We start from the raw sequence: 10,908 nt of genomic DNA, 5'->3' as shown, positions 1-10,908 counted from the left end.
GGTAGACAGAGCGCTGCCCCAGGGATTGTAGCTGCTCAGGAGGCTTTTCCATAGTTGTATAAGACAGATGCGATTAACCTTTGCCTTCCACAGCACTGTCTGCTGGGCTAGGACATCCTGGCGGTGCCAACGTCCTGAAAATGCTATTTGACAAAGTTCCAGTGCTTAAATAACCTAGACTGACCCTTCACTGCCCTTGGTGGGAATTTGCTACATATCTTTTGCTTATATTTCTCACTGTTAAAGACCCGTCTCTGAAAGCTAGAACTGGGATGACAAAAAGCTGGTGCAAACAAGAATGAAATTAAAGTTTGGGGGAGGGAGCACTTATGCAGAAAATTGAGTCTTTCTTAGAATTTATTACTTAGATATGGATTTAGATCACTAATGAATAAGTAAGCATGAGACAAAATATTTGAGAAAAGTTATTAAAGAAGAAAAAACTCAGGGAAATTCTAGAAGCTGAAAAAGTAATTAGATCACTAGGTTCCTATGTTTAGCTTCAGAAATAAGGAACTAGTATGAACAAGAAGAGATTTTGATCAGACGGTTAATGACAAACCTTGGTACCTTCCTGAAGGTAAAAGCAAGCTGTTTTAGGAATCCTGATGTTCTTTTATTCTTTATAGAACTGTAATAAAGATAGGAACCATATTGAAACAAGGGTTCATGACAGAGACACAGAGGAAAGCATTTTGGCTTAGTGAACTGCTTGTCTTCCTGAACAGACTTGTCACAGCAGAACTTTTCTGATATTATAAAGGAACAAAGAATAGACAGCCTTTCCTTAAGCAAGGGGCTGCACAGTATTTTAAAATTTAAAAAGAGATGGTGGTCTTATGCCAAAAATAGAGAAAGGAAGGGAAGGAGTCAGAGAAGCTGAACTTTTGTAGAAAGCCAAGCTTGATACAACAGGTAGTAGGAAATAACTTTTACTACATTAATTCTGTGCCAAACTGAAACAATAAAACTCAGAGTAATCCTGCCTAGACTTTAGGTAAACTGCAAGGCTTTAGAACAACGATCTTAAGGGAGAAAATACTGAGTTAAAAGAAATTCGATTTTATCACATTGTTGATGTATCTCTTCTCCTCCTGCTCTGGCTCCCAAGCCCAGGAATCCTAAAATCCCGCCTCTGTCTGTCCTCCCCAGCTATTGGCTGCTGGCCATCTTTATTTACCAATCAGAACCAAGTGGGGGCAGGTTCCCGGAAGCTACTTGCAGACTCTCAAGAGTATATACTATTTGTGGTGGTTTGAAAAAGAACCTTTTTCTGTAGACTCTGGGATGTGAATACTTGCTCTCTAAGGAGGTGTGGCCTTAGAGAAAGAATGTCGTTGAAGGGGGCTTTGAGAGCTTAAAGTCTCATTATTTTAAGTTCCTTTTCTCTGTGTCCTCTTTGGGGTTCGGGATATAACCACTCTGCTCTCAGTTTCTAGCTGCAGCTGCCCCGCTGCCCCGCTGGCCCCTTTATCATGGACTCTAACCTTCTGGAACCATAAGCCCCCCAAAAAACTTTCTGTCAGTTGCCTTGGTCATGCTGTTTTACTGTAGCAGTGGAAAAAACAACTAAGACATTGCTCTGTCAGACCTCTGACTTTGGATCACCAATATCGAGTGGTACACAGATGTCTTTAACTCCAGCTGCTAGAACCCAATATCCCTCTTGCTTCTGTAGACACTGGTGCACATGTATGCACATACACATATGTTTTTGTTTGTTTGTTTTTAAAGTTCCAGTTTCAGGCTGGAGAAAAGGCTCAGCAATTGGCATTGGCTGCTCATTGAGAGGTCCCAAGTTCAATTCCCAGCAGCCACATGGTGATTCATAACCTTCTGTAACTCTAGTTCCAGGAATTTTTTTTTTTTTTTTTTTTTTTTTGGTCTTTTCTGGCCTTCATGGGCAAAACACCCATATCTTTAAAACAAGACAAATCAAAACAAAAACACTTTTTTCTTTTCCGATGCCAGATTCATACACAAAACCACAGCAAACAGGAACTAGAACGATTCAGAGGCATTTGCTTCTTGTGTGTTCTGTTTTAGTTTTCTGAGATGAAAATAGCCTGGATCTTAGCAGGTTGGCTTCTAAGTCATAGCGATCTTCAAACCCAAGCCTCTGGGTACAAAGAAGGCAGGTATGTACCGCTTTGCTCTGCTAAGCATGCAGTTTTGGTTTTTTTGGTTTTTGTTTGTTTGTTTGTTTTTCTTTAGCTTAGAGGATTGTATTATCCTGTGACTTCTACTCATGAAGCTGGAAAAATGCTTTTCCTAACTTTCATGTCCCATGTGTTAGTCAGGGTGAGTCAGATCATGCTGCAGTAACAAGTTAATGCCCCAATTCTCTAATGGAAAGACTTATTCCACTTATTTTTAAATTTTTCTATTTGTTTATTTGTATACAATGTTGTACAGTTTCCTTAAGAAACACTTTTTTCTCACTTGGGCCTGGAAAGGTAGCTAGGCTGTTAAGAGTGCTTGCTGCTCTTAGAGGACCAGCACACACCTACATGGAGGCTCACGATCATTCATAATCCAGGTTCTGAGGAATCCAGAGCCTTCTTCAGATCCATGCACTGGCACACATACATATATACAGGTGGTAGGCCATGTACCGATGATGCACATACATACATACATGTGGTAGGCCATTTACCAGTGCACATACATACATACAGGTGGTAGGCCATGTACCAGTGCACATACATACATACAGGTGGTAGGCCATGTACCAGTGCACATACATACATACAGGTGGTAGGCCATGTACCAGTGCACATACATACATATAGGTGGTAGGCCATGTACCGATGATGCACATACATACATACAGGTGGTAGGCCATGTACCAGTGCACATACATACATACAGGTGGTAGGCCATGTACAAATACACATACATACATACAGGTGGTAGGCCATGTACCAGTGCACATGCATACATACAGGTGGTAGGCCATGTACCGGTGCACATACATACATACAGGTGGTAGGCCATGTACCAGTGCACATACATACATACAGGTGGTAGGCCATGTACCAGTGGTAGTCAGAAGACAACCCTGAGGAGTCAGTTCTCTTCTCTATGTCAGTCCTGGCATCAAACCTACTTGAACCATGTTGCCAGTACAAGAATTCTTATCCAACTTCCCTCACTTCATCTGGGGGAACTCTGTCCCTATTAAACTTACCTCCCAACGTCCATCTGCTCTTGTTTCTGGCATCCATCATTCTTTTTGCATCTATGAATTTAACTAGCCTAGGAACTTTATGTAACTGTTATCAAGCAACATCTGTCCTTCACTGACTGGCTTATTTTACTGTGTATAATGTCCTTAAGTTTCATCCACGGTGTAATATGTCAGCATTTCCTTAATAATTTTATTTTTTGGAAGAAGACATGTTTATTAAATATGCTGTCATGGGTAGTAGGCACCAATGACCATCTTTGGCATCCATCTGGTGGGTAAACTGAGGCAGGCAGGCAGTCGGGGGATCAGTGCTTAGAGCAGCTGACAGGGTGGATCCAGAGGCCTACAAAGGCAGCCAACCGTTAGAGAAGTTACTCAGCAGACTTTTCTCTGAGGGAACAAAGCTTAATTTCCTGGGGCTGGCACTCCCTGTGACTAGCAGAAAAACTAGGACCTCCTTTAGCTCCTTGTGGCTGGCAAGAAAGAGAAGGAAAGAAAAAAAATTCACATACACACACACACACACACTCACATACACATACACGCACACAGAGTGATAGAACAAAAGGCAGAGTCCAATAACTTTATATACACCAACATACATGTATACATACATACACACAAACATACATGTATATATACATACATCATATACATACATCATATACATATACATATACATACATGCATACAGACATGCATCTACACATTCACGTAGAATGATTAGAACTAAGCTCCAGCAAACAGGCTCCAAACATTTCATACATACACGTACAGACATAAATACACACAACCGGTAGCAAGCTCCAACACACCCAGACAAGCCTTACATTTATACATACATATACATAGCTGATGGATGGAAGGAACAGTGCTCCAAACCTCCACTCACACAAACCTTACGTATATACATACGGGTACATAGTTGATGGATGGAAAGAATGATGTTCCAGCCCTCCCCTCACACAAACCCTACACATACATATAGTTGATGGATGCTCCAACCCTCATAGTTTATTCTTTCTTCTATACCTTAGAAAAATCTTTCAAGCAGTATAAAATTACAATGTGATTACATTTTAGTTTTCTTCTAGTGAATGATTATGAAAAACAATGTGCTCTCCAATACCTTTACAAGAAGTAACATTATAGCCGGGTGGTGGTGGCGGCGGCTGTAGTGTGTTGCACGCCTGTAATCCCAGCACTCTGGGAGGCAGAGGCAGGCGGATTTCTGAGTTCAAGGCCAGCCTGGACTACAGAGTAAGTTCCAGGACAGCCAGGGCTACACAGAGAAACCCTGTCTCGAGAAAAACAAATCCAAAAAATCAAAAAAAACAAAAACAAAAACAAAAACAAAAAAAAAAAACCTCAGCCTAGTTTCACTAACAATTTCATTTTTCCAAATGTTTTCTAAGGGAGGTGGTTATAGCTGACAATCTACGTCTCTGAGTTCTTTCCTAGGGTGGTGACTGAATTGTTAATCTGCCAGCAACACCTGAAAGAGATCAAGCATTGTTGTTAGTGCCAGAGAGGCTGCCCATCGAGGGGCTGGACGCCCCCCCCCAAAGTTTCCATATAATTCTTAGAAGGCTATGAAGGCAGCAAGCAGAACAGAACTCCATCACAGCATGAAATCAAGATGCATGGTTCTTGGGCTGTACCACGTGGAGGCTCACCCATGTGGCTGTGGTAACACACGGCTGCATTCCATGAGTTCAAAAGCCATCCGTCGCGGCCTTCCGCAGGTAGGCTGGATAATAATAAGAGAACACCACACATTTTTCTTTCAGAATTTCTTTTGTTCTTGAAGACTGAATAATATTCCATTGTATAACTATTGCATATTTTGTTTAACCATCTTTTTCTTTCTTTTTCCTTCCTTTTTATTTGTTTGTTTAGTGAAGTCAGCATTGTCCTTGATATACCGAGCCTCCTGCTTCTACTTCTCCAGTGCAGTGGTTACCAGAGTAGGTATGTGCCACTTCATCAGATTTCTTCTAAATTTTTCTTGTTTGTTTGTTTTTCCTGTCCCTTCTGAGTTCACCATGTAGCATGAATGGCAACGTTATTTTCTTCTTCTAAAACAAGTGTTCTGTGGTGTTTTGATCTTCTAGGAATTCACATTTTGGTCCAACCCATGGTCCTCCTCTGCGTGACTCTTGGCTTGTTCTGGATATTTCAGCACCAAACAGGGAGAGCAGAGTGTGGCTTCAGAAAGGCTCTTCCCAACATTGTGACCTTGTGTATATTCTGTGACCTCCGGAGCTGGCATTTGTCAGCTATGACAATGCCTTTGAGAGCTGCAGGGGACGACAGAGCCACTGCCTGATGACCAGGAATTCAAATCGATGGCCACAGCCACACAGAGTGCTACAGACTTTACTGCTGCAGATCTACAGGGTTTGTCCTCATGATCTCATGGCTGGGACCTGAGTTGGGGCATCTGTCCAGCATCAAGAAAGACGATCTGAAACTGGATGTGATGTCACAGAGGAATGAGGATCTCTTGAGTTAGAGGCCAACCTTGTCTACAGAGCAAATGCCAGGACAGCCAGGGCTACACAAAGAAAGTAGGAAAGAAGGAAAGGAAGGGGAAGGAAGAAAGGAAGAAAGGAAGGATGGAGGGAGGAAAAGAAGGAGGGAAGGAAGGATCTGGCCATGTAGCACCAACCCCTGGAAGAGTCAAAGCAAGATCAAGGTGTGGATGATTTTATTGACTTCCTGTGAGAGCATGGTAGTCACGTGGAATGTTATAAATTGGACATCATAAGTAGGAGATGTCTGCACCCAGGGAGACATGGAGACTTTCCTCAGCTCTTCCTGACCTCCACTCTAGTATGTTCTAACATCAAGATCATCCCCAAAGGCACTGAATTCACTCTTGGTCACTCCTTCCCCAGGCCTTTCCACTTTGTCTCTCTGTGAACAGATAAGGGATACATCTTACCTCATTTGGACTCAGAGTTCTGTCTATAGAGAGGAAGAAAGGCTGTGGGTGACTAGGGATTTCCCTGTGGCCAGCACCTGAGGGCTAAAGATGGCCGCCTAGGATGGCTGCGGTGTACAGGAGAGCAGAAGGGGAAACCCAGACTAATGTGGCCAGTGAGAGTGGCCTGGGGTTGGGTCCACAGCAGCAGAGTTCCTGTGGTGGAATGGAGCCAGTCTGGCAGGAACAAGGCTACTCCTTATCTAGGAAACCTTTGCAGCAGCGAGCCAATAACCTGGAATTGACCCAGGAATCTCAAACTGGGAGCAGAAATCAGTATCACACAGTTCTGAATTGTCAGACCACGTGGCAGGAGAGACTGGATTTAAAGAGATGGGCCAGTTTAGCAGGGTGTGATGGGGCACACCTTTAATTGCAGCACTAGGAAGCAGAGGCAGGCAGATCACTGACTTTGAGGCCAGCCTGGTCTAGAGAACTAATGCTAAGACCACCAGGGTTGCAAAGGGGAAACCTGTCTAAACAAATGAACAACAACAACAACATTGATGGGCAGAAATGGGCAGCAGCACACCTTGACCAGGACTGCTTAGCTACACATACCTCTTATCTTCTGTCCAGAAGATGGACTGGGAGGGTGGGGGCTGAGGGAGACTCACTGGACTTTTTATTCTCCCCAATGTGGCCACATTGAATACATTTCCTTTTCCCCCCTACTTTTCACTGTGGTTTAAAATTGAGTGTTGAAAGGAGGCTGAATCTGGCTTATTAGGGCTGCCAGGGCCTGCACTTTGACCCCAATTACTCCTGTAAAACTTTTGGTGAGCCAGGCGATGGTGGCGCACGCCTATAATCCCAGCACTTGGGAGGCAGAGGCAGGCAGATTTCTGAGTTCAAGGCCAGCCTGGTCTACAGAGTGAGTTCCAGGACAGCCAGGGCTACACAGAGAAACCCTGTCTCGGAAAAACCAAAAGCAAAAAAGCAAAACAAAACTTTTGGTGAACCAGCCAAGAACTGAACCCGAGATCTTCAGGCTAGCACTCAAACAAACATTCCCAGCACAGCACAAATCTTTCTGACCACAGAGTATTTCAGGTCCTCTTCCCGACCCAGCAGCCCCTAAGACCACACAAACTGCTTGGTTTTCCCAGCCCCTGTTGTTGGGACAGGCACCTGCATCATATTGAGGACGTTTAGTCCTGCTTGGTAGCAGTGGGAACAAATGAAGTCTCAGCCTAGGGAGGGAGATAAGAGAATAGGATGGGAGAGGAGTGTCCAAAGATTAACATATGAAAGGCTATGGCCCTGCTTGTTTGGAAGACGTCCTGCTGTTGTCCAAGTGTCAGGAAACAAAGCTTATATGTATGTGTGTATGTATGTATCTATGCATAATGTACAAATAACCTATAAATAAAGACCCAAAGTTCCCCTCTCTTTCATCCTTGTCCTCAGAATCAGGACCCTAGCATGATCATTTGTTTCTCTCCTTTGATAAGTCATTTCCTTTCCATCTACCCATGTGTCTGTACCATTAGTGTTATCACCAACTGTTCGCATTCTGTCTAAACTCCAGCACCACAGTTACCTAGCAATAGCCAGGAATGCTCCTCCCCACGATTACCTGGCAAAAGCCAGGTAGGCCTGGCCCACTATAACAGGGGCCGCTTGCCCCTCCTCACTCTCTTGATCTCTTGCTTCTCTCTTGCTCTCCCCTTCTTCAATCCCTTCCCTTCCCCCTCTTTCCACGTGCTCATAGCCATGGCCGGCCTCTACTTCTCTATTCTCTCTCTCTGCTTTTCTCTGCCTGAACTACCCTCTTCACTCCCCTCCTCAAGTCCTGAATAAACTCTATTCTATACTATACTGTCGTGTGGCTGGTTAGGGTTAGGATGCCTCGGCATGGGCCCCCATACCTCACCACACTTCCATAGAACATATCTCCCCTTTTTTTCTCCTTATCTTTTTATGAACACATCAGCAACACTAGCTAGCTCTTCCTCCTCCTGGCAGGTTTCTGTCCACAGAGTGAGAGGCAGCAGGGCACAAGGCTCCTCCCTGTTCTCATAGGAGTCAAGGACAGCTGGGGGTAGATGCTGAACCAGGGACTCAGCAGCCACTCCCACCCTTGGGAAAGTCGGTCCAGACACTCTGAGCCTCCTGAGCCTGTTTTCTTGCCTGTCCAGTGGGGTCCAGCACTGCCTGCATGGGCTTTTTGGAGAATGGAGTGATATTATTGGTGAGACACAAGAGCTTAAGGTCCCCACCTGGCCATGTGGACTCCTGTCAGCCTTTGGATCACATCGGTCTTTTCTCTACCATCTCCTGACCCACACTGGGTGGGTTCTCCAGGTCCTCCTACCCTGCTGGGCTGGGATTCCTGAGGGTGAGGCCTCCAGATCTGGACTTTCCCCAGCCTCTGACTCTCAAAAGCTCCATGGTCACTGACATAAGAAAAGTTTACCACATTTTGAGCCCATGAAAGAGATTTAGGGGTAGCCACCTGGGACCCCAGAGTGTGACCCTGTGTGCATCCATTGCAAATGTTTTGAGATGAGATGGTCCTGTGTTAGGGATGCTCACTTCCAACCTGTCCCACTTGAGTGACAGGTGCTACAAGTGGTAGCATGTACCTATCATCTCAGCTTCTCACATTCCCTTCTGTGAATGAAAACTCCTGGAAAGCAGCTGTGTCTGCAGAGACTCATTGACTGATTAGAACTGCAGTTCTGTGGAGAGTTTAGAATATTGCCTGTCCAAAGACTATAGTGACTTCACCTTAGGGTAGCCCCGCAGAAGAGCCATTCCTTATGACCTGCCCCCATGTGGCATCATGCCACTAATAGATAAAAAGCCTTTTAGTATCTATTAACAGACAACTAGCTTCCATCAGCCCAGATGCTCAAGTAGTATGCTGGGTATATAGAACAGCTTTTCCATCTCACTGGGCCTGCCTTTCTGATGTACCCGCCAATGTATTTTAGACTTTCCTTGAATTATGACTTGCTTCATTGTTTAAATCTCTCTCTCTCTCTCTCTCTCTCTCTCTCTCTCTATATATATATATATATATATATATATATATATATATATAACTTCCTGAGGCTGGTTCCACATTGGAACACAGAATTTGGAGCAATCTAAATGTCTGTTCTCAGGCCATGGTCACTCAAAGTGGCTCTAGAATAAACTCTGTAATTCCCATTAAGACGAGAGCTGTGGGTTTTTTTTTTTTTCACACTTACATGCACCCTACCTCGTGTTCTCATATCCACACATGCCCCAGCACACGTACCTAAGCATGCACGCACACACATGCTGCAGAAGAAGCCACCTTCATCACCGTGGCCTCAGGCCTGAGTCATTTAACAGCCCGGGGGCTGCACGCCTTTCACAGAAGCCACCATCACGCTTCTCCGTAGCTGAAGCCTCAAACTCGGTTTCTCTTGGTCTCACTTTTTCATTCTGACTTTGAAGGGCTGTTTTCAATCTCTCTCGTGTGGTTTTGACAGAGCCCTGGATGGCACTCAAAACCCTAGCCTCTTCACCACCACCTGCTTTTTCTGATCAGTCCACCAGTGCTGGAAGAGGCCCCGAACCTCCCTGCTGGCCAGCGCAGCAGTTTGAGAGCTGGGAGGTAGAGAGAGAGAAGAAGGAGACAGGAAGATCAGAAGTGGTGTCATGGGGGAGGGGTGCGGGGACAGACCCAGGTGCTTAAGTATGTCATTCAAATTTCCTCATCTTGTGCTGCTGGGGGACATCCAAGAAGTACTAGCTCAGAGAATTATGATATGAGCTAGCTGGGGAGGTTGTGAAGACTGTCTGTGGTCACCAGCTGATGGCAGAGTTTCCCCAGGGTTACCGCCACCTGTACACCCCATTCATTCCCTGCTATCAGATTTGGGGGGCGGTCATCCCTGCACTTACGCACCTTTCCTGCAGCTGTGTAGGACCATGGGACCAATGCTGGCAGAGCAATCATCTGAACAGCTCTGTGGTGAGGCAAATGCCACCTGCTCAGGGACCTTTGGGACTCTAGCCCACCATGGCCCCCACCCTTCCTTCCTTCCTTCCTTCCTTCCTTCCTTCCTTCCTTCCTTCCTTCCTTCTTCCTTCCCTCTCTCTTGGTTGTGTGAAGCTGAGGATAGCACAGAAAGCCATGGATCATGGAGTACGGTAGAATGAACTGCTCTTTGTTCTTTTTCTTCTTTTAAGACAGGATTTTTATGAGACTCAGGCTAGCCCAGACTGAATGTGTAGCTGAGGTTGATCTTGAACCTCAACCCTCCCACCTCTGCCTCAAGAGTGCTGGGATTACAGGCACAGTGACTACGCCCAGCTGTTCAGTTTTCTCCCCCACCTTCTAGCTCCTCCTCCCCTAAAACCTTCTTCTCTGTTTCTCTTTTTCTTTCCTTCCAGTGCCGGGAATTGAACTCAGGGCCTCATGCTTGCTAGAAAAATATTGTACCCCTGGACTATACCCCTAGGTTTTCTTTTTTCTGATCTGACTTTGAACAAGTCACCACTATACTCAATACCTTTTTTTCTTTCCTTTTGAGACAGGTTCTCACTGTGTAACTCTGGCTAGCCTCAACCTCACAGAAGTCGTAATGACTTCATTTTGTGAATGCTGAGATTAAAACATATACAGCATGCTTCCTCAAGTCAATATCAGTGGCGGGGGTGGGGGTAGGGGGAGAGAGAATTGAGACTGATTTTTCTTTGTGTGACAGAGCCCTGGCTGTCCTGGAACTCACTCTGTAGACCAGCTGACCTG

This window comes from Apodemus sylvaticus, chromosome 3 (assembly GCF_947179515.1).
Source record: "Apodemus sylvaticus chromosome 3, mApoSyl1.1, whole genome shotgun sequence".
Classification (NCBI taxonomy): Eukaryota; Metazoa; Chordata; class Mammalia; order Rodentia; family Muridae; genus Apodemus; species Apodemus sylvaticus.
This window is presented reverse-complemented; position numbering follows the sequence as displayed.